The 22,430-nt window shown below is 42.3% G+C and overlaps 1 long non-coding RNA gene across 1 annotated transcript in view; it reads left to right on the top strand.

The window, feature by feature from the left end:
- Window positions 1–17,253: 17,253 nt before the first annotated feature.
- Window positions 17,254–22,430, top strand: part of LOC136048407 (uncharacterized) — a 54,809-nt gene continuing 49,632 nt past the window's right edge. Inside the window, exon 1 of the long non-coding RNA XR_010622170.1 lies at window positions 17,254–17,268. This is a non-coding gene — a long non-coding RNA (uncharacterized LOC136048407). The remainder of the gene's footprint in view (window positions 17,269–22,430) is intronic.

Here is a 22,430-nt window from a genome sequence, read left to right as displayed (position 1 = left end):
TTACTGTTGCAGGTACCAACACACTTTCAATTTCTTTTGTTTTGGAGCATTTCAGATGTATATCTATTTATCCTTCTCTCTGTTGTCCTTCCATACAAGCTTTTCTAGAAAACCTACAGAGAGAAAGGAACTTTCTCTATGAAATTCATCTCTTAGTGCTGAATACAGCCATCAAAACCCAAGGCTTGGTTCAGACAAACAGTCCTTGAGCTCCATCTCCCTTGTCAGAGGTATGACATAGGGGATTTTGTGCTGAGAGTTCAGGCAATGACATTGTATTGATGTATTGCTACCAAGCTGCTGATATCTGGGACTTTATTTGAATCCATTATCCTGTTTCAGAAGAGAAGGGCAGAAGACAGACCTGTCCCAATGCAGTACATCTGAGATCATCCTTTTTTCTGCTTTAGAAGTTTAGTGGTTCCCTGACAGTTCATTGCATTGTTGGAGTCCTTTATGAAGACCAGCAAACAGTGTTTCCCACAAGTCTCTGAAAATGTGTTATAAAATGTTCTTTTCTTTCAAAGAAGTCCTTTGTGTCTTTGCACCTCTGCACCATTAGCAGGGGTTGAAGAAAGGTAGCATGGAAAGCTTTACTACAAAGTAGGGTATAATATGGTGGTATAAAGACCAATACAGTGCTTAGATGCTGACTAAGGATTTGCTCACAGTAACTCTGAACTCTTTTTGACGATTACATACTGCAAGTACCTCATAAATTCTCTCTGTGTGAAGACTAGTCACTAAAGGACTTTTTCAGCAGATCAGGACTTTCTTACTTGTGTTCATATAAGTAGTTCTTACGGTGCAGTATGTTGAGGCAAGTTTACAGCACGGATTGTCTAAAACAAATGCATTTCCATGCAGTTAATGTTGAGCACATGGTGATATTTTAAGTTTTTGGTACCCCAAAGTTGGAGTTCATTACTGGGAGAACTTAACTACTCCCCTAGTGCTGAGATAGGTTTAAGAGGTACAGGGAGGCGTGAAGTGAAGGAACATGGACCAAAAAGTCATGTATGTTGTCATCACAAAGAAAACAAGGGAGTAGCACCATTTGGTAACACAAAGAGAGCTACTAATACAGAGATTTTCTTTCCTGTTGACTTATGATTTTTTTTTGTGCACTTCTAAGACACATTTTAAAGCTTGGTTTATGTGACAGTATGTTGTAGTTAGACTAAGTACTATGTTCATGATGATACATAGTAAAATGCTGATACTGTACCAAAATATGGGGAGCTCACAGCTCAATTCAGTTGAAATGCAATGTCTTCGTATCAACATATGAAGTACGTGTTTCCCTGGGGTTAGGATAACTCTGAAGTTGCTAACAGGCTGTAGTGATCCTGCTCAGCCTTGTCAGGGCTCTCCCAAACCTGCCTACATCCCAGGGCCTCACTGTCACTCAGGACCATCTCATAAACACACACCATTTCATTCCTGTCCACTGTCAAGTATCACGCTCAGAATACAGAGGGCTCACTCACAAGTCAATCTTCTGTATGCTAGGCAGTGTACTTGCAGCTCCTGCAAGCTCCGAAAGTGGTAAATGCAAAATAATGACCTCTTTACCCTTCTTTTCCTGTAAGATAAAGCAAGTGGGACAGCTGGCACATCCTGTAGGTGGAGAACATGCAGATGAGCAGTCACCACTGTGCAGCCAACATGCCCTTAGACGTTAAGCCACAGGAATTTGATTATAAGGCAGAGCTTTTCATCAGCTCCTACTACAGAGACAAAATGCTGCCCTGTCCCACTGAAGTCAGTGGCAAAGCAGCTCTGGTTGGCTGTTGCACAGCCAACATCTCATCCTTCTGCTTCCTGATCTCAGAGCCAGCAAGCCTGGTGCAGGGGATGCAGTCTGTGGTCTGGCTTTTCTAGACAAATATGGAGCACTGAGATTTTGGGAAACTTTGCAGCAGCATAATAACCATGGAGGCCAGCAGTAATTTTTTTGCATTTGACACTGCAGTCAGAATAGCTCCTTATCTTTGAAAGCAGATCCTTGAAACTTCAACATAGGCTGAGGTTGTATTGAGCAGATTTTGTAGTTCTTGATTGTATTCGAATAGTATGGGGAAGGGTTTAACCATAAATTTTAGTAATAACTGTGGTGAATAATGCTATCTACCTGGCTGTGCTTCTCTCCCTGCTTTTCTTCTCCAATAGCTTGCAAAAACATTCAACATCGAACTTAGGGCGGATTTAGCAAGGGGATTTTGGACTTCTTAATGTCAACGGCAGCTTTGAAAAACTCAATCTTAGCAAACAGCAGCTAATAATAATGATAACAATAACTGAGATAAGCCAATTCATGTCTCCCCACCCAAAATATTTACATAATGAATTAGTTAATTGTATTTTATCTGCTTCTGATGGGTGGGTTGTTAGCCTTCGCATTGCAGTGGACCTGGGGAGCTCTTGGGCGCTCCAATGCCAAGACTATGTATTATTTCATATTCTGTTATTTGCTTTGAGATTAAGGTGGTGAGTGGATATTCCCCAGCAAACAGCTGCTGTGAGCGGTTTCACAGTGAGCAAGTCTTTTAAGTGCTTGAAAACCTCTCATTAAAGGAGTAAAAAAAAAATCCCTCTATCTGCTTTTTGTAGCTCAGTCATTTAGCATGTATCTAGATAGAAGCCTTTAAAAAAATACACATTAGAGCGTAAAAAAAATAATTCCTGTGTCATTTTATCTGTCTAATTGGGCCTAAAAATAGCCGGTGGGAAGGAGGACCAGAAGCCTTGAGTGTCTGAGGCAATTTGCATCAATTATTTCCCAATGTACCAGTCACAAGTGAAAGCCCTTGCCTGAGTGCCTCCATTAGCCAGGTGTCAGAGCTCTCTCTGTTTTCATTTCAGGCTTTTTACTGGGAACAGGGTGTGTGCGGGCTGAAAAGCACTGAGGAGGAACTGAGGCCGTAGCTGATCCTGGGGGGTGCCCAGAGCAGCTCTGCAAGTGAGGTTGGTGCCTTTGCTCCTCTGTCATCACCAGTCCCTGAGAGCAATCACCACCCACCAACAGTTCCTCAAGATAAGACTGAGCCAGCTGGGAGAAGAAATCCTTTGATATTTCCCTGCCTCGCTGAGTAAGTATGCCATAACAATAATACTTTGAACTTATACAGCAACTTTTCATACCAGGGTCTGAGTGCTCTACAGGCATTCATTCTCTAAGCATCCTATTGCCTATGTGAGGAAACTATTTTTTTCATTGTATTACTTCTACAGACCAGATCCTCCAAAGGGCTTAGCGTCCATTTTGTCTTCACTAGAGATTTTGTTTTCTTTGTACAAAGTAAGTATCAGGACTAGTATCAAGGTTGATAATTTAGACACACATGCTAAACATTGGTAAGGTTTGCGTAACCCCCGCCCCTGGACACTTATGTCCTGGACTTCTGCTGGTGTGCCCCATAAAGCTGAAACTCTTGTTAACTGCTTGTCTCCTGTTTACAACCTTCATGAACTCTTGATGAGAATTTTTGTTGAACAAAGGAAAGTTTTGTCAGAATGGCACTGATTTTTATGTTGTCTGCAGCCATACTGTTAGCTAGTGTCAAATGCTATGTGAAAAGTAGACATATTTGTTTTGTTCATCATCATAAGTATTTTCTGTGATGCTTTAATCTTTGGAAACAGAGCAAGAGCGTTCTTGTCACAGTTATGTACAACCATGCAGTAGATAACTTAGAAAGAGAGATGCTATATCCCAGGTAGACTCTGTGTATCCGTTTGTAAAGCATGCGAAGGATTCAGCATTGATTTTCATCTTCTGTCTGTTTTGTCATTGAGAGAATACACTTAAGGCAGCTCTGGAGTAGATCTATCTCAACGGAAAGCTGATGCTAAACTACTGCCAAATATCTGTGAAGAATCATGGTTAAGATTTCCACACATAGACTAGAGGACATCCTAAAAGTGCAAGTTGTAGTCCAGAGTACAGTTTTTGTGCCTTCCAGTTACTGGTCCCTTCAGCAGCTTACACGTTTTAAATCTAACACAGACAGCACCTGCATAGCGTTCAGTCTTCACCTCTACCCCATTCCCCATGGCTGGCCTGAACATCCAGAATGTGTATTCGTTGTATCCAATCACTGCATTCAGGGCATTACATGAGGTTAGAGCATTTGAGTCTTCCTCCACAAGAACAATCCACTGATGCCTTTATATCCCACTTCTATTGAAGCTACTGAAAATCAGTTATTTTCCCCTTTTTATTTATGTATGTATATAATTTTTTTTTTATTTAGACACTGTAACTATCTTAGTTGAGTCTGGGAAATGCAGTCATTAACTGTTCTTGTTACTGAAGTATGCCAAAACCTTTGGCCATTCAAATCCCGTGAATTCAAGGCAAAGTATTCATAGACTTGTTGCACCGACCCTAATTACTGAAAATTGAGAAGTAAACTTCAAACCTGCAGTTCCTTATCAGAGGCAAAGTTCTAATCTTTTGAGATTTGCCCATTACAAATTATAAGGGCAGAGTGGGAAAAAAGAGGAAATACAGAGTGATAGACAAGCTAAAATTTTCAAAGATATCATCTCTTCAAGTGTGCAAGGCTAATGTGGAAAATGGGAGGCAGTGTGGTGACTGGTAGTTCTTCCTTTAATGTGTACTCCTGGGAAAAGAGAAAGACACACCAAAGTCTGATATTTAAAAAATAAAATACTAGAACTGTTTAAACAGTCTTTGAACTGCTGGTGAGGTGTGCCCTCAAAATCACTCTCTTAACTTTTCCTGTACTTCAACAGCTGCATTTTTCACAGCTCACATCTCTGAGAGGACCAGCAAAGATGGCTGGGCACATAAGAATAACACTGGACTGGTGTGTAGGAAGGTGCTGATGTTCTGCTATGTATATAGGTAATCACTTTGGAGATAATCTCTAAATTTGAAAAAAGACTCATTCATTTTACAACAATTTAAATACTTTCTGTGCAACTCTGAACAGTTTATAGTTTAGCAGTAAGTCTCAAAAAATCAACTTAATTAAGATTAAATAAACTCAACTCGTGTACATCAGCATAGCCTCACTTCTTTGCAACTCAGACTGAGGCTGATCAGAAAGTAAGTACATCACTGTTCTTCAGCTAAGCTGCTCTGCCACTGACAACAAATGGTGATCATCCTCCCTCTGGACAGCTGTTGCATCAATAAGGTGACCCAAGGTGGAATGACAGAAATCAATCTGCCTCTCATCAGTGAGGTGAACAGAATCATGCCTGAGTGAGAGTCCAATGGAAGGGTGGGAAGATGTGTTACAAATCAGATAGGAGGAATTGAAGGAGGAAGTTAGCGTTTTTCAGATAGTTTAGAATGAACTTTGTGCAATGCTTATCCAAAAGCACTCTGGTGTTACATAGATTTTGAGTATATGTGCTTCTAGATGAATAGGGTTCAGGGAAGATGTCTTGTGTCAGACCGAAGTAAAGAAGGTGCTTGTATGTTTTCAGACATTTCATTAAGTATTTAGCTTTAAAATAATAAAGATTACATTTTTTTATATAATGACCAGTAATATACATAGGTGCACTGGAGTTGAGCCACTGAGCTTGTATAAATATTATACAAATAGAAGATATTTGTGTTTTAATACTTCCTTGTGCTCAGAGATAACACACACATAATTGCATGAGTGCCATTTGTAAGCATTTATTTTTCTTTTTATTTCCAGTTAGCATGCCCCTGTATCTGTAGCCCAAATTGTTTGCCAGGGGCAAAAAGTGATTTTTCTATCAGCAGAATTAAAGTGACAAGGGAATTTTTCACTCTGGACACAATGAGAAGGGTATTAGGGAAGTAGTTTTGGAGCAGCTAGTGGGGGCACAGATAGCATATGGCTGTGATGGGTACCTTGCATTTTTCAAAACACAAATACAGTTTTGCTGTTTCTGGGACGTGGGCCAGCTCATTCCAATGCAGCACTCAAGAGATGGAGAAAAGGCAATTTGCCACAACACCTTTTCCATCCTGCTGCCTAGCTCAACTGCTGCAGTTACAGATGGCCAACATTTGTGTCTTAAACATTTATCTTGCAAACATAGACTTATATATAGAAAGCACTTAGTGGTGCAAAATATTTGCCTTAAATTTAAATGTTCATCTTGTTTCAATTCCTAGAAAACATTTTGAAATTTCAGATGTTGTTTTTTCTCCTTTTTGTCACCTTCCTTCCGTCTCACACTCTGAGTGCTGCATGTGTTTGCCAACTATGGAGGATTCTGAGTGAAGGCTTCAGTTTCATTTTTTGTCATGTGAAAATTGTTGAAAGCTTTACCTGTGCTATTGGTAGACTTCATTCAGATTTCGTCATGGGTTCTCAGCATCCTGCCATAACTCACCATCAAGTAAATTACCTGGCAATTAAAAGAAGTGTTAAAATCAGCTTTCTTTTTTATTATTATTCATTCTGTCCACTTTATGAAGCTTGCAAAACTACAAAATAGATATAAAAATAGGTAAGCTTTTTTTTTTTTATCTGTACATTAGCATTTTTCTTTCAGCCAATAGCAGGTGGACATGATTAGCAGGAAAAAAAAAAAAACCCTGAAAAATTTCACAAATACTTTGGGCAAAAGAATGCAAGTTGTCCCAGTTTGAACCCTGTGAAATATAAATGGCTTCAAAATGAAACAACTCTTTGAAAGACTCTACTAATTATCTCTGTGCCTTGTACATGTAAGTCAAGAGCAGGAGCTTGACAGGTTTTGGCTGAAAAGCAGGGTTTCAAGTTACCCCCAAAAAACCAAGAAACCTCATTCCCTCATCTTCTCCAGAGTTGGGCTACATTCCTACTCAGAACGAACTGAGTAGCTTTCAAATTCCTGGTGAGCTGGCATTTTAGAGAATGTTTTATGATGAGTACAGCAGCACATGTTGCTGTAGAGCAGCACTTGGTCCCGGGGAGCTCTAACCTCCTAGTTCAGCCGCAGCCCTCAGAGACCCAAGTTGTGATAGTCTGGCTGCTGAATGTGAGTTCATTGCTCAGTGACAGCATAGAGAATTCAAGACAATTTGTTCCTACTGTGTAGATTGTTGTTACAGTTGCTCCCAGAGGTTTATAGCAGTGAAGATATTTATTTGAAAATGGCATTGAAGTTTTTTATTAATACCCAGCGTCATACTGCTTTCGTTTCGCTATTTTATAGCGATACACCCTCATTCAGCTCCTGCAGAGGTACTGGGAGAAAAGGAACTGATTCTGAGTGTCTTTCCAAAAGGTTTGTGTAACGTTGAAGAAAACCTTGCTAAGAGCACATATCCAATACTGAGTATGTGTCCCCATCAGGTAAACCTACAGGGAAGTGATGTTTTGACTCAAGCTGACATCAGGTTTTTGTCAGGGTATTACTGTGACACATAGGGATGAAGTTTTCTGAACCAGGAACACCTTTACCAAGCTGCTCTGGCACTACTTAGCATCTGAATGATTTATACTGTTTGTGTAAAGTGGTTAATGTCTGAATTCGCCAGCTTTATATAATCTGTGGCTACTTCAAGCAACTGATGCTTTCTTGGCCATCCATTTGGGGATCCAAAAGGCTGCCTATGGTCAGCCCCTTCCCTGCTACCCGCAGCAACCCGAGGGCTTGGCTGTGCAGGAGGAAGCAAGAACAATCAGCAGGGAAATACAACCCAAAATAACTAGCTGGTCTCCACGGAGAAAGGTCACTGCTTGAAAGCTGCTGTTTGGGAGTGGGGAGTGAAAAAGAGTGAGCACGCGAGGGAGACTCAATGCCTCCATGGTTCCAAAGAATTCCCTTTTTTGTAAGCAAAACAATGCTGGAGAACAATGCAAATACTTGCAGTGCTTTCGAGGCAGGAGATTTTTTTTTCCATTATAGAAAGTAAATTGGAACTGCTTCCATAAACAATAGGCATTGGCTACAGAAGAAAGTGTGAGCTTTTGCAGAGTTATAAAAATAACCAAAAGTAAAGAGCATATTGGCAAAGCATTCCGTTTTCTCAGAATAGCAAGGAAAATGCAATGCAGCCTCAATGTTTGAGGAAGAGAAAGGCTAAGAAAGCAGATTGGGAGACATAATGTGGTAAACTCTGAATTTGCCAGATTTTGTTTTAGACGCCAGTGTTTGGTGTTAGGTTACCTCGTGATGGGAACAGTGATATGGATTGCAGGCTTTGCCAGCTCTTTCCCCAAACATTTAAAATCTTTCAAAATATTGTTCTTCAATAGACCAGTTTATTCCAACTAATTATGCTGACTGCACTGAGTCTCATTTCAGTTTGGTGCTTAAATCTGCCCAAACCTAAATATTCATGACTGCCAGGCAAAAATCATGGTTTACTCCTGGAACAGAATGCAAGAGCACAGCACAAACAATAGAAACAAGAACCGATGCAGCAACTTCAGCAGCTTTAGCTTCTCCGTGTCATACACTTTGCTTTACCCAGCACTAAGGAAAAAGCTCTGTTAGTGGTGTTACCTGATTTCTAACCTCTCTAATTACAGCAGTGCTAGTGTTACAGCAGCTGCAGTTGTGATGCTGGAGAGGGCTCTTGTACTTGTAAAGTTCATTTGGTTTTCTGAATGAAAATAAGCTGCCCAGTATGCCCCAGTATACATCAGTAAAGCACTGGCTACAGTGGAGGATTTGATGGTTTCAAATAGCATTTTTGTTCTTTTACTGTAGGTGAGTCTCCAATGAGGTAATAGTCACAAAAATGTCAATTTTACAGCCAAAAAGCCCTTATCTGATATTTGTGGAGAAATAAGAGACACTGTGTTGGCGATCTGGCTTGACAAATGCAAGTTTAATTACTCTGTGTAGGTTTGATTTGGACAAAGTGGTAGTATGATTCTGTCCCTCCTTGTCCCATTGGAAATACAACATTGCTAAGAAATAATTGAAGTTTATAGATATTTCAATATTAGTGTTCACCTCTCCTGTCCCTTGCTGCTGCCCATCAGCATGTACATTTTAGTTTGCCTTTAGCTTTTGCATATGAGCTTCTTTGAAGTCCAGCATGACTTAGAATGACTCTTGGGATATATGTTTTGTCTTGTAAAGTTTCCTGGCAAACTGCAAGTCTGCACCAGCTAAAGCCCACGGCAGCTGACCATCTGAACCTCTTCCATCCAGCTTTACTCCAAACAAAGATGACTGTAAATAGGTTTATTTAAAGTAAACCTCAGGCATCTAGGTAACTGAGAGGATTCAGAGCCTCTGATGGCATGTTATGCTCCACAACTGAACTGAATCTTGGATGTGGCTGTGACTGGTCTTCTTGCACAGCAGTCCTTAACCTTGATGTAAGGAAAAAATCTTCTACAGTGAGGGTGGTGAGGCACAGGAACAGGTTATCTAGTGTTTGTGATTGATGCCCCATCCTTAGAGACTTTCAAAGCAAGGCTGGATAAGGCCCTGGGCAACCTGATCTAGCTGTGCATGTCCCTGCTCATTGCAGAGGAGTTAGTCTATATGGCCCTCAGAGATCCCCTCCAACTCTAAGGATTCTGTTATCCTAACTTCAGAATCAGACACTTTTCATATCAGAACAGAGGACTTCCTCCAGAGTCCCTCCCTTGCATTTGGATATGTACACATCTGCATCATTCCTCATAGATCAATAAGAAAGAACTGATCTCTATTTCTGCGAGAATAAAATTTGGGTATAAAGCACTGTCAAAATTTGTGATTCAGGTGTAGGATTCAGTGGTACTCTAAAGGTTTCACTCAAATATCTTTCAGGATGGTATAGCATGAAGGACTGTTCAGCTGTTGAGTGGATGTGTGCAAGCCCATGGGTGCGGTGCCAGGTTGTCACTGCCAGATTTGGAAGTATTCAGCATTTTCTATTCATGATGGAAACTTTTGAAGAATAGATTTCAGTTCTCATGGGTGACTCCTGGTATTTTGTACCCTGCCGTCATGGTAACCTGTACTCCTTTCCTCCTCACTTTTGAATCCAAGACTGAAGGAACAGCAGGGAAAATCTAGTTTGCACTGGGGGGGGGGTTGTGGCAGACAAGCTTGCATGGATGTCTCAGCAACCAGTCTGCAAGCTCCAGAATGACCCAAGGTCTGTATGCACTTGGGCCTCCCAAAAAATGTGCTGTTATGTTTGAGACCTGAGAGACCCAGCAGTGTCACCTCTGAGAACAGCAATGATTGTAGAAAATCTCTTCTGTCTACAATTCCAGTGCTCAGTCAGTCTTATTACTTCTGGGTTCTTGCCCATCACATCATGAAATGCTTCAGAGGTTAAAGGAGGAATAAAAGAAATGAAACCTTGGTTCAAACCTCAGGAAGAAGGCGGCATCTGTCAGTACAAGCTCTTACCAGAAGTGGTATAAAGAAATCTTTTTTACTAAATCTTTCAAATCTGTAACTAGTTCAAAAATACCTCATTGTCCTCCTTATTAGAAGAGCATAAGAACAAGCGAAAAGCCTTTGCTGTAACTAATTAGAAGCAGTAGGTGTGTGTGCTGTGGTGTATCAGGAATTTGTATGTTTGAATTATTATTTTTGCATCCACCAATGGTAAAAGAAAGTTCCTTCCAAGGTAATAATTCTGCCCCTGTATTGAAATGTGAACAAAAGGAAATCCCATCATTTGTAAACAGTGTTAACATAAAGATGATTCATGATACATTCACTAAATATGCTACTGTGAGTGACAAAAGACCTCTCAGAAGGCAGTTCGCTCACTAACATAGCGTGTTTTTTTTCTTGAAGATATATCCTTCAAAAAGTATGTGAGAGCAGAAAAGTAGCACTGCAACCCCCTGTATAGGACATAGAAAAGTGACACACAGCTATGCCATTCACCTGCAGCACAACCATCAGTAAAATGAAGCCGTACAGCAGCTCTTGCAAATGCTGCAACGTTGACATCAACCATCTCCCTTTTCCTGAGAACAGAGATGGGGATGGGGACAAAAAATAACTCCCAAGATGGCAAGGAGGGTCTTGATATTTCACACAGCCAGCTCTCCTCCTGAACCACAGCGAATGCAATGCCTAACCCAGGATGGCCACCTCTCACTGGTTTCAGAGAAAGATAAGTTGTGTCCTGCTAGGTTGCCAAAGTCAGTCCCACTGAAGTTCATCTTTGGCTGCTGCTCTTATGCGTTCCTTCCTACTCATCCCTTGTGTGATCTCTGCAGGAGTTTCATTACAAATCAGTCTTTTCCACTTTTTAAAAACTTCCAGGGAAGATCACTTGACAGTCACAGTGCTCCCCAAGCTTTGTTACACCTGAATGGTTTCACTGCCTGAAATTGGCCTGTACTTCAGCATAAGGGAAAAATTGAATGGTTCTTAAGTTGTGGAGAAAGCCTGGAGCCTTCAGCTGTAAATCTTTCTTGTGTTATATGTCTTCGAGGTCCATTCATATTTTACCTTGCAAATGTCAAAACAATGATGCTATTTATTAATAACAATGGTGCTCTCATAATTTTGATTGAAAAATGATTGACTGAAATATGGGATTGAAATGGTGGAGGGGTGATGATCACTAAATGATTCTGTGTGCTCCCCAGGGCCTGGGCAGAATGAGGCAGAGTGTGGTGCTGGAGTCTCCTCGATCCTCCCATGGATATTGGCAGCTGCCACACCTGGAGTCTGCAGCAAAGCTCCTTCCTCCAGAGGCCAAGAGCTGAGCCTGCTGTTTCCAGCAAGGTAATCACATTCCCCAGGCAATCACAAGCACTTCCTAATAGCAGCTGTTTAAGATGGCTCAGAAGTGATGAGAAGAACGTGGTTAAAACTTTATGCCATGAATCTGGTTTCTGCATGTGGTAGGGAAAAGCAACTTTTTTAGACAAAATGCCAGTCAGATGCTTGGTATTTTTTGTGACTCACATTTGTGTTCTTAACCTAATCTCTTTGTGCACTACTTGTTATTTTTGCAGCAGGACACAATAGGGAAATTGTGCTTCTTGGAGGAAAGCCTTATTTTTAGGCTGTTTTAAAATGCAGATAACTGTGCCCTGTAAGCACAATTACATGAAAAACCAAGCATCCTCGTGTTTGCACTGCAGTTAGACAATTCCTTTGGAGTTCAGAGGGCAAGGTGCTGGGAATGAAAGCAGCACATCTGAGAAAGGCGCGCTGAGCACAGTGCAGCAAAGGATTTTTTTGAGGCCTGCAAATGCTGGCCTTGCTGCAAAGTGGTCTGCTGTTGCCATCTACTGGATAAATCTTCCTGAATTCGAATTTGATGATGGAGTTATTAAGAAAATACTCGTGCTTTTTAATGTGTTTTTGTTGTACTCTCTTGGGTAGCTTTCATTCGCAGAAGGAGTCTTAAAAAATAATTTTCATTTCTTAAGAATTCTGTGGCTAATCATCCTGTAAAATGTAAGAGTACATAATATTTTGGAACAGGTTAAAATCTTATGCTTGCGTCCTTAAGGCATCCTAACCATCCTTAAGGCAGACAGATTGCTGATTGCCATAGGCATCTCTAACACCATGTTAGGGAGTCACAATCTAAGCTACAAGGTGTAACTCCCATGGCGTTAAATCCAGTGCTGGTGGCTGATCACCTCCAGCTCGCAGGATTGCATGGATCTGAGCTAGTGCTAACAGTGGCAGAAAGGATTTAGAAAATGTCTTTGCTGTTGACAGGGTTTTAAAACCTCATATTCAAAGTAGTCAATGGGGTGTGAATCCACCCACACCAAAGCTGAGAATATCAGGACCCGTGACTGCTCTGTCTCTAAGCTCCACTTACACTGTCTATAAACAGTCCTGTAACATGCCTTTGAACACTAGAACAAGGGATATTTAAGACTCTGGCCGGAGGTGCTATGGGCTTTTTCAGGTAGCACAGGGAATTATCACTGCCACTTCACCAGGTGGAGGAGGTTTAAAGGCAAGACGTGTTAGCCCATGCTTAGATAGCGAATTGGCTCTGGTTGGCTCAGTATGGGGACAGACACAACTCATATCTTCAACAGAGCTATTACTTAAACGTCCTCTGTTAACCAATATGTTCAGCTTCACTGGCAGAGCCAAACATCTTCATTAATGCTGATCCATGGATTTCAAACTAGCATACACAGACCCCAGGTTATCTACTGTGTCTTGTAAGTCTTTTCACATAAAACAGACTTGGCAACCTCTCAGTGCCATGCCCTTCTTTTGAACCTCATTCCTTTTTGCTTCTACTGCTACTTTTCTTGTAGATATCAAACACTGCATCAACACGTGTTTTGATCCTGCCAAGAAAACTAACGAATAAGTAATTGATGCTCAATTCAGAAGAAGTGCCTTTGACCTATTTTACCTTCTATGAAAGGACTGTTTTAATCAATTACCCATTCGCAGCTCTCTTAAACTACATCTTCAGGGCATATGTATTTCTCCTCAGATGCCTGTCTTGGCACAGCTAAGTTGTTATGGGAAAGCTTAGAAGTATTAGCCTGTATGCTGTTTTCAGTCTCCTTTGTACTGGGATAACAAGGTGTTCAAATGGGTTGTGACAGGCTTTCAAACATCATCTCTCCAAGCAAGCCTTTTTTTCTGGTTAAATGTTATAGAAGGCTTTCAACAGTACTCCTAGCAAAAAGTTACTTGGCTGTTTAAGTGGAAAGTAGCCTGCCAGCTTCTATGAGTAGAAAGGCTCTCCAGGAGTTCACTGTACCACTGATAAGCACTCCCCATTTAAATCTTGGTGCTGCTGTGTTTGCTAAACATGAATGGACGATCTTAAAATGCTCTTAAAGCTCTTAAAAATGCTCTTAAATTGTGCCTTCCCTGATGCATCAGACCTTTACTGCAAAGAGATCTGTTGGCAGAAATCTACAAGAGCAAATTAATCCTGGGTACATTTAAGAAGAAATGGTTCTTTCCTCAGCACTGTTGTCTGCATTCATCTAAGTAGATTTTTTTGTAATATATATAAACTGTACCTGGAGTTTTGATCCCATTACTGCAAATCTAACTGTTCTTGTGGATAAGCAACAGCAGCAAATCTATAAGCAAAGCTTTAGGTGTGCAATCAAATACCATTTCCACTTAGCAGGATTTAGCTGTTTTGTCAAGCAAACTGCTCAGAGACCATATAACAAAATAAATAGTTCCCTGAGGTACATGCATAAATTCTGCATTTTAAGTATGCCATTCTCATTGCCTGATATCATTCAACTCCTGTTATGATGGACAGGAGCTTCTGCATGTATTCTTTCTACTACATCTGCCTATCTCTACTCCTACTGTTAGCTAACTGCATTGGCTTCTTCAAGATGACCTCTGAAAAGTTGTAATCTTTGAGCCCAAGTGTAAGAGCTGAGTTCTCTTCAAAGACATCTATCATCTAAAAGAAGAGGATGGAACCAAACAATCACATTTTGTTTCTTGCCAGATGCAGGACACCCACCCCTACTGAGTCCTACTTTCCAGCCTGGCAGTGCTGAGTCAGCTAGGTTAAAGAGCTTCAGACACCATGTTTCTGCTGGCTATCATTTCCTGTAGATTCTTATTCTGAAAGTCAAGGTAATTAAAATGTGTATGTAAAACCATTTAAAAGGATCAGTAAACTGTGACAAGGAGCGTTTGGTGACAAGATTTGACCCCAGAACTACTGTCTGACACAATGCACTCGTCCAAAGGGATTGTGATTCGAGTGCTGTATGCAATGATGCTAATCAAAAACTCTAGAATGCTTTTATTTGTTGGCTATGCTTAACATACCCAACTGATTTATTTGGGTATTAACGTTTATATTTGTTTCTTGAAATCTTATTTATCTATTTATTCTCAAGGTTAAATTTCCCTGTCCAGAACATTCATCCAAAAAATCCTCCCAAACACAGAACACACTCAGGTAGGAAATGTGCATTCGATTGTAGGAATATAATTCTGCATGGGATCTGCCCACTGAAAATTGTAGGGATCACTCATCTTCTCTTTCTTCACCATCTTCCCACCCCACCTTCAAGTACATAGGGCATTCAGTATTGCTTGCTAATTATTTTGATGCTGTCCTCTTCTATTTAAGCTTTCGATTGCCATGATATAACATTTGGACAACTTGTCTGTTGCTTTGCTTAATGCTTTTGGGGTTGCATCCATACTGTTATTTGACATGCAAGTTGTATTGGTGATATTCTCAAGGCATGTCCTCAATGTGTCTGTTGTTATTTTGCCATTTGTGATGACCTAGCTTGGTTTGCCCTAGTTAGATCTCTGATGTAGAGGACCTGACTTGCCTCATATGCAAGTCTGCACTCACTTCAGAGTGGCTCATCCTATCAAATTCCCACTGTAGGTTTCTATGGTTCTGCTAAAAAAAAAAAAAAAAAGCTGATATTGTCCCTGGCAAATTCTATTTCTACGTCAGTGTGAAAAATATTGCTTTTAATTTTTAAATTTTAAAAAGTATTCAAAGCCATTTGTTTGGTTTTAATGTTTTGTTTCCTGATATTTATTGCTTAACAGTCACCATCCCTGGAGGTTTTCAAGAGCTGTGTAAGTGTGAAACTGAGGGACTTGGGTTAGTGGGCATGGTGGGGATGCACTGGATTAGATAACCTTAGTGGCCTTTTCCAACCTTCATGACTCTGTAATTCTATACTGGAACAATATTGTCATCAGTGCATTTCTTCCTTCATAAATAAGAATTTACCAGCTCCTGTTGGTAATTTTCCTGGTGGTGCTGTCCTGTGATCACTCCAAGAAACGGTGAGGATAACTGCTTTACCTGAATTGTTACAAGAGGCTCACCTGGGGAAGGCCAGCAGAGTTTTTAATCTACATCCTGGGCCTTGGCCAGCATGCTCTGATGGCTGTTTCCCTACAATGAAATCTTGTGCCATGCAATTGCTACTGAAAAGCAAACGACCTATTGCACTTCTCTCCCACAGATGATTTCTCATTCTTTGCAGCCTCAGAAGCAGAAATCTCTGCATGCCCAGTTTTATTAGGTTCAGTGCAAGCTAGTTTAGGTGCCTAAATGCCATTGGAAAGCTTGGATGCAAGCTGTTGCATGGAAGTGACAGCGTTCTCCCAGCACAGCAGAGCTGTTTTTCCCCTGGGACAGCAAGGACAGTGGAACAAATCAACCCTCCCCAGCTGGAGCAAGGCTATGCAGCTTGTATGAGATGTCACACAACCTGCAGGATAGGAAGGCCCTTTCCATCAAAGTGTAACTGCTCTGGAAGAACCTCTGCAGGAAAGGCAGAACAACGGAACACCAAAGTAACCATGCTTCTCCAGGCAGATCTGGGGACAAAATGGAGGAGCAGTGGTGCTGGCTTGATGGAGTGGGCAGTGGGGATGGAGAAGCTGCGATACCGTGTCTCCTTGGATAAGGCTTTGAAAACTTGGCTCTCACTTTCTTGATATTTTTTTTTTTCAAGCATTACATAAACGTTCCCCTTACAAGGCCAAAGGCAGATGTTTTCTTAGGACAAGGAAATCAGAAAGAGGCAAAGCAAGCAAAAACATCAGATAAGTCGGGGGGGGGGGAGGGAAAGAGGGAAACAGCTCTTGGCTAACCTATTTTTCCCCCTCTTAAACAGTCCAGTTTTAAGCACACTGCAGGCTCTGCTTAGGAGAAAGAGCAGAGCCAAGCACTGGACAACAATACTCACATTCCAGTAAGGACCACTGCCCTTGCTGTCTTGCTGTGGTAACTCAGGATGTCCCATCCCCTGCCAGCCAGGCAGCCAGGAGAGCTGCTGGAAAGCTCCTGCCAGCTCCTAAGGCAGCACCTGCATGTTGGCAAAACGAGGTTTGCAGTGCTCCTTGGGTTCAGGGAAAGGGCAAGCCGCTGTCCGGTTTCCAAAGAGCTTGGCAAAGGCTTCATCCGCGCCTTGGGGTCTTCTGGGAGCGGAACTTGTGCTTCCCTCTGAGCATCCCGGAGAGCGAGGTCCGGCCGAAAGCTGCAAGACTTGCGAGTTTGGGGATTTGCAGTTGGAGAGCTTTGTCAGAAGGTGGCACTCTCGGACAGGCTCCCGTTCAAAGCTTCACAGCTTCTCTTACCTAAAAACATGGGGAGTTATCAACAATTCTCTTGTCATTTTCTTTGCAACTGTCTTTGGGATAGCTCAAAGGGTGGGTAAAAGTTATTTAAAGCTTCCATATTTTATCGTTCCACGCTAAAAAAGAAAAATAGTTTTGCTTCCTTCTGCCTGAAATCCATGGTGTTGCTGGAGAGTGCAGAAGTGGTGCTAGCTCTGACTTCCCAGTGTGGATACACAGTTTTGAGCTTCTGCTAGCCAAGTTTTGCACACATATAGGGCCAATTACTTTATTTTTGTGTGCTTCCCACAGCTTTCACCCTTTCAAGTGTCAGGGGTTTTTGTGATTTTACTGCTGTGCTCTCTAAAGGGCATTCTGCCATGGCAGGGAGTGGAATCCCACCTGGTAATGATAAGATTTGTGTTAATGAGCTACTAACAACCTGCAGGTAAATGGTGAGTTAATCACTGGAGCCCAGAGCGATCATTGTCTCCTTCTACCTCTTGCCTGGCAGTCTTTAGAGACAGGATTATCAGGTTTTTAATCTGATGTGTATGCAGTGAGAGATTACTTTGCTGTCATTCTGCAGAAATTGTCCCTATCATGCAGCAGGAGGTAACAGTAACAAATTGCTGACATACAAATTCAGCTTTGCACAAATAGAAATGCAGGATGCCTGCTGTTCCCTGAGTCGTAACCAGACCACTGTGAATGAGAAGAATCGGCACAGGAGAAGGAAAGGAGCTGAAAAATGTATCCAGGTAGATCAGGTAGCATTTTAAAGCAATTATCCACGAGCTGCTGCTGCTCACTGAAAAAAAATTTTGCTTTTTGAGCAAAATACTGCACCCCAGAAGGTGTTTTTGTGGGTCAGATGAAAGTGCTTCCTACCTCATCGTGAGGCTCTGAGATTTGTTTTCTTTGTGAGCTGAAACTCCCATTTTGATTTATGTCAACCTAGAGTAGTTAGTTTTGCCAGCTATCTAAAGCAAGACAAATGAGCTCAAGCCCTTACCCCTTCTTGGGCAGGTAATGTGGTATCTCATGCTCCTTCCTGCTGTCTCTGCTGGCAGCTTCTGGTTGCTGCTTTCAAGAGAGGCCCCGAGTTTAGCTCAGGTGTTTAACATCAATATGAACTTCCCTGGGAAAATCCATCCGAACTCCCTGCCAGGGAACACCTCCATGTCTCAGACAGGACTCCTGAAGGTGAATTTAGTTCCTGGTGGATTTTGGACAGAAAGGTCCCACCCCACCTTTTGGAGGAACATCAAAGAAATTGTCAGGAGAAAGTAAGGGTCTGCTATATGCCCTATTTTCTGTGATTTTTTGTTTTTGTTTTTGTTTTTTTTTTCCCCAGTTTTAAGCCTGATGAACTTAAACTGACTGCAGATTTCTCACCAGCTGAACACACTGAGGCATTTATTCCTGCTCAAATCTTGCAGGAAAAAATTTCCTTTTACCGAATTCAAAATGTTTGCGTCTAGGCTTGAAGTCCAATATCTGAACTTTGTGCTGGAGCCCTTGAGATCTCTGTCAGAATAATAGACTGCTTTGAAACACTGCATTAAGCTACCACTAAGTAGCATGTTTTTGTTCCTATGAGCCCTGCTTCTCTGGCTGTTTACAGCCATAGCAACTGGAAAACTCACTGCGTAAGAGAAACAGCACCACAGAAAGCCCTCTGCCAGTAAATGGGGTATATATTATATGTATAATAGAATCATAGAATATCCTGATTTGGAAGGGACCTGTAAGGACTATTGAGTTCAACTCCTGGCTCCAGAAAACACCACCCAAATCAGACCTTATGCAGAAAAGCAAAGAGTTATGGATGGCTAAGCCCAAATCCAGTTTTGAGAGATTTTCCTCCAGAGGACAGGGACAGCCTGAGGGAAGAGTACCAGCAGAGTCAGGGATGTGATTTGTTGAAGCTCCTTCGGCCGCAAGCCTTTCCTTCACACTTTCTTCTCACCCACCACTTCACGTGGCAGATTTCTGCAGGTGCCAGCTCTGCTGAGAACCCGCCTGGTGGGTTCAGTGCCCAGGACAGACAGACAGATGAGCTGCATGTTTATTTCCACATAACAGCTTGTCAGTTTAACAAAGACGGCACTATAAAATCAGAGAAAAAATATTTCAGATTCAGCCACTGCATGCCTATATTGCACTGAGGAGGAATTCACTGCTCTTTTCCTTCAACAGGACATCCTTAGCCCATAGCTCTGTTTTCACACTGCTAAAGCTATGTTAAAATCATCGAGGGGTCAGCTGCAAGTCTGCAGCACTGAGGCAGTGCACCTCTAAATACAGGCTGGCAGCTCTTCACACTTAGACGAGGGTGGGAAAAGCATCTCCAACAGCAGACTGCTGGGTTCATTTGGCATATTTGTAATCGAAAAATGGGCACTGAATTCCAAGTTCCAGCCTATAGCTGCTTGTACACTCCATACTGAAAAGTTGGTAGACCTTTAATTTTAGCCTCTCTTGTTCCCCGTATGCCAAGTGCAATTATGTGTTTAGTCCATTTACAGAAGGCATTTCCTAAGCCACTTTTTTTCATGTTTTCAGATATAGGCGTGTGCTTGCAGAGCACAGGCTGTGTGCAGATGCAGGTCAGCACTCAGCAACCACTGCAGGAAGACCCCTGCTCTCTTTTTGCTGGGGCATTTACTGATTGGGCAGTGCTGTATGGAAGAGCTGTGCTGACACCGTGGGATGGGGCTGTCAAACAGACAAAGCGTGCAGGATTTGCACTGACCGACGCCTGCATGGCTTCAGAGCTGTTTATGGATGTAAGGCTTGTCGTGTCTCTTCTCCCAGACACCTCACTGCTGTCACAGCTCAGCGTTTGCCATATGTTTCAGCCCAGTGCTCAAAGGTATCTTTTCCTCAGGGCGTGATGGAATAAGACTGCTTAATTCTTGCTTGGCACTGTGTTTGCAGACATGTGCCCTGTTCCCAGCGAGAGGTTGGGTAGCTCTCTCAAGTGAAAGGGGGAAGCGAGGGAAGGGATTGTCCCACTCCACACTGAGCTGTGCAGCCTCGTCTTGAGTACTACGCGCAGTCTGGGTGCCACAATACAGAAGGACATGAAGCTATTACTGAGCATCCAAAGGAGGACTGCAAAGATGGAAAAGGATCTGGAGGACAATGTGTGTGAGGAGCATGGAGGCCGCTGTGTTTGCTCAGCGCAGAGCAGAGGAGCTGAGGGAAGGCCTCATGGCGGCTGCAGCTCCTCACAGGGAGCGGAGGGCAGCGCTGAGCTCTGCTCTGTGTGACAGGGCCCTCTGAATGATAATCCAGCTGCTAGCAGGAGACTGGCCCAAGCCCAGCGAGGGAGGCCTTGCCACACCGAGTGCTTGCCATGGCAGCCTCTGCCTCATGCCCAGGAGGGAGCAGGGCAGCAGGAAAGAGGCAGTGAACTTGAGCATCTTGTCCTCTTCCCTGCAGCCAGAATGTCTTACAAACTACTTTATTTGAAACAAATAAATATTTGATGTAAAGAGAATTACTTCAGCTTCAGGTTAGCAAAATATTTATTTCATAGCTTGGAGCACACAGAAAGCCCAGCCAGTTGTTTTCTTGTGTCTATAATCTTGAATTTATGGCTGTAATTCAGCTCTTTGCAGAAGGAGCTCAGAATTTGCTCAACTTGTTTTACCATTGAGAAAAGCTGAGTGGTGAAGCAGCTTGCCCCAAAAACCTCCCAGTTTTTGCACTAAGGCTTCCCTGTCCCTATGCTTCACCTAGGTCTGAGACTGCTTCTTGATAACCAGGTGCCCCTTGGGGAGAGGAGGGCTGTCCTGTTGTTACAGGACACAGCTGTGCAGGGCTCTGGAAACAGGATTTGTGCTCAACATCAGGCAGCAAAAAGTGTTTGCGGCACTATCTGAGGGGACAATTTGGATCCCAATATGATCTGATGTTTTCAACAAACTCAGTGCTTGGGTCTGGGGCTGAAAAGTGAATTTCATAAGAAAATGTTTCCAGGTATTTCTGTTCCCCTTTAAAAAAAATTCTTTGGGAAAAAAATGTTCTGCCGATATTGGTAGGGGAATGATGTTACCAGGTGGATGGTCAAGATGATTTTAGTCTTTTGAATGGCACATCCCTTGTTTTCTAAACTGTAGTGCTGATTGGCAGAAAAGCACTAAATAGTTTTTCAGGAAATGCTGATACACGGATGTTTGCAAGAGCCACTGCATCTGATCACCACTCTTTAATCTTCATTAAAAAAGAAATCTCAAGCAGGCCATTCCCAAACAGATCTAAGCAAAGCAGATTCACCTTGAAGGAAAGTTTGCCAACCTCCTGGGTACACATGGGCTTCTGCATACCTTTATCTTCATAACAGTGTATGTGATATGGAAGGTGAAAGGGAGCAATTTGACTGAATTCAGCTTGGAGATTGGGATTTGTATGAACCACTCACCCCATGTTGAGCTCTGGAGCTGCACATTTTTGGAACAAATGCAAAGTGAGTGGACAGCAGGCAGAATGTTTGTGCGTGCCCTTGTGGTCAGCAGCTTGTCTGCAGCTAATCTATGCAGATACTTCAAAAGCAAAATATTTTTAACAGCAACTCCCTGGAGAATAAATGATAGAAGAAAGAGTGAAGCTATTTTTGCAGTCCCTGTGAACCCGGGTGTCATTCCTGTATGTGGAAAGAGGGAAAGTTTTCTTTGCACGGTGCTGTATGGTCAAGAGAGGCATCCCACTTGCTTTTACCTTGGCAAAGACAGCACACTGCTATTTTGCTGTGGGAGGTACAGCTCCAGGAAACTGGAAGCCCAAGATTTATTTTTTCAGGAGTCCATTATAAATGGCTATGACTTACAGATGTGCTTTTAGTCCGGCGATGGATGAGCACACTTTGTCCTGGCTCCCCATCTCCCAGCCGTCTCCTTTCCTCAGCCAGAGCCAAACCTGGCCACGCTTCTCTCATAGGTAATTTTGGAAGGAACTTGTTGAGGAGGGGGCCAGAATAAGTACTCTGTGGCTATGATGCTCTCTAATGCATCAAGACATTTTGATAATGTCGGCAACATTGATGAGGAAGAAAGTGAACAAGTATATAGAAAAAAAGGGACTGAGGTATAAATACTCATGTCAGAGTTCATTGCTCAAATGACTTAATCTGTCACTGAAATAAGGGTCTGGAAATGTTGTCCACATCAAAGGAAATGTACACTTTGATGGGTTTTGGAGGGTATTTTTCCTTCGGAAAGCAGCATGTGGTAACAGAGCTTCTGACATGCCAGTAATTCAAAGGAGACTTTGGCATCCCTGCTGTGAGGCTGAATGACAACATAATACAGTTATTAAGGGGAGGGAAAGGAAGTCTCAGTCCGAGGTCTTCTGCACTTTACAGTCTGTAACAACAATGAGCAATGCCAAAAAAAGATTCATGCATCAGGCAACCTTGAGTTTCTACTGCAGTTCTCAAATCGGAATGATAGTGAGTGGCTGGAGGATTTTAGATGAGAATT

The sequence above is a fragment of the Cyrtonyx montezumae genome, unplaced genomic scaffold (assembly GCF_038088225.1).
Source record: "Cyrtonyx montezumae isolate F1298 unplaced genomic scaffold, pur_monq_1.0 scaffold_0, whole genome shotgun sequence".
NCBI lineage: Eukaryota > Metazoa > Chordata > Aves > Galliformes > Odontophoridae > Cyrtonyx > Cyrtonyx montezumae.
The sequence above is the reverse complement of the archived record's forward strand: the minus strand, read 5'-3'. Positions and strand labels throughout refer to the sequence as shown.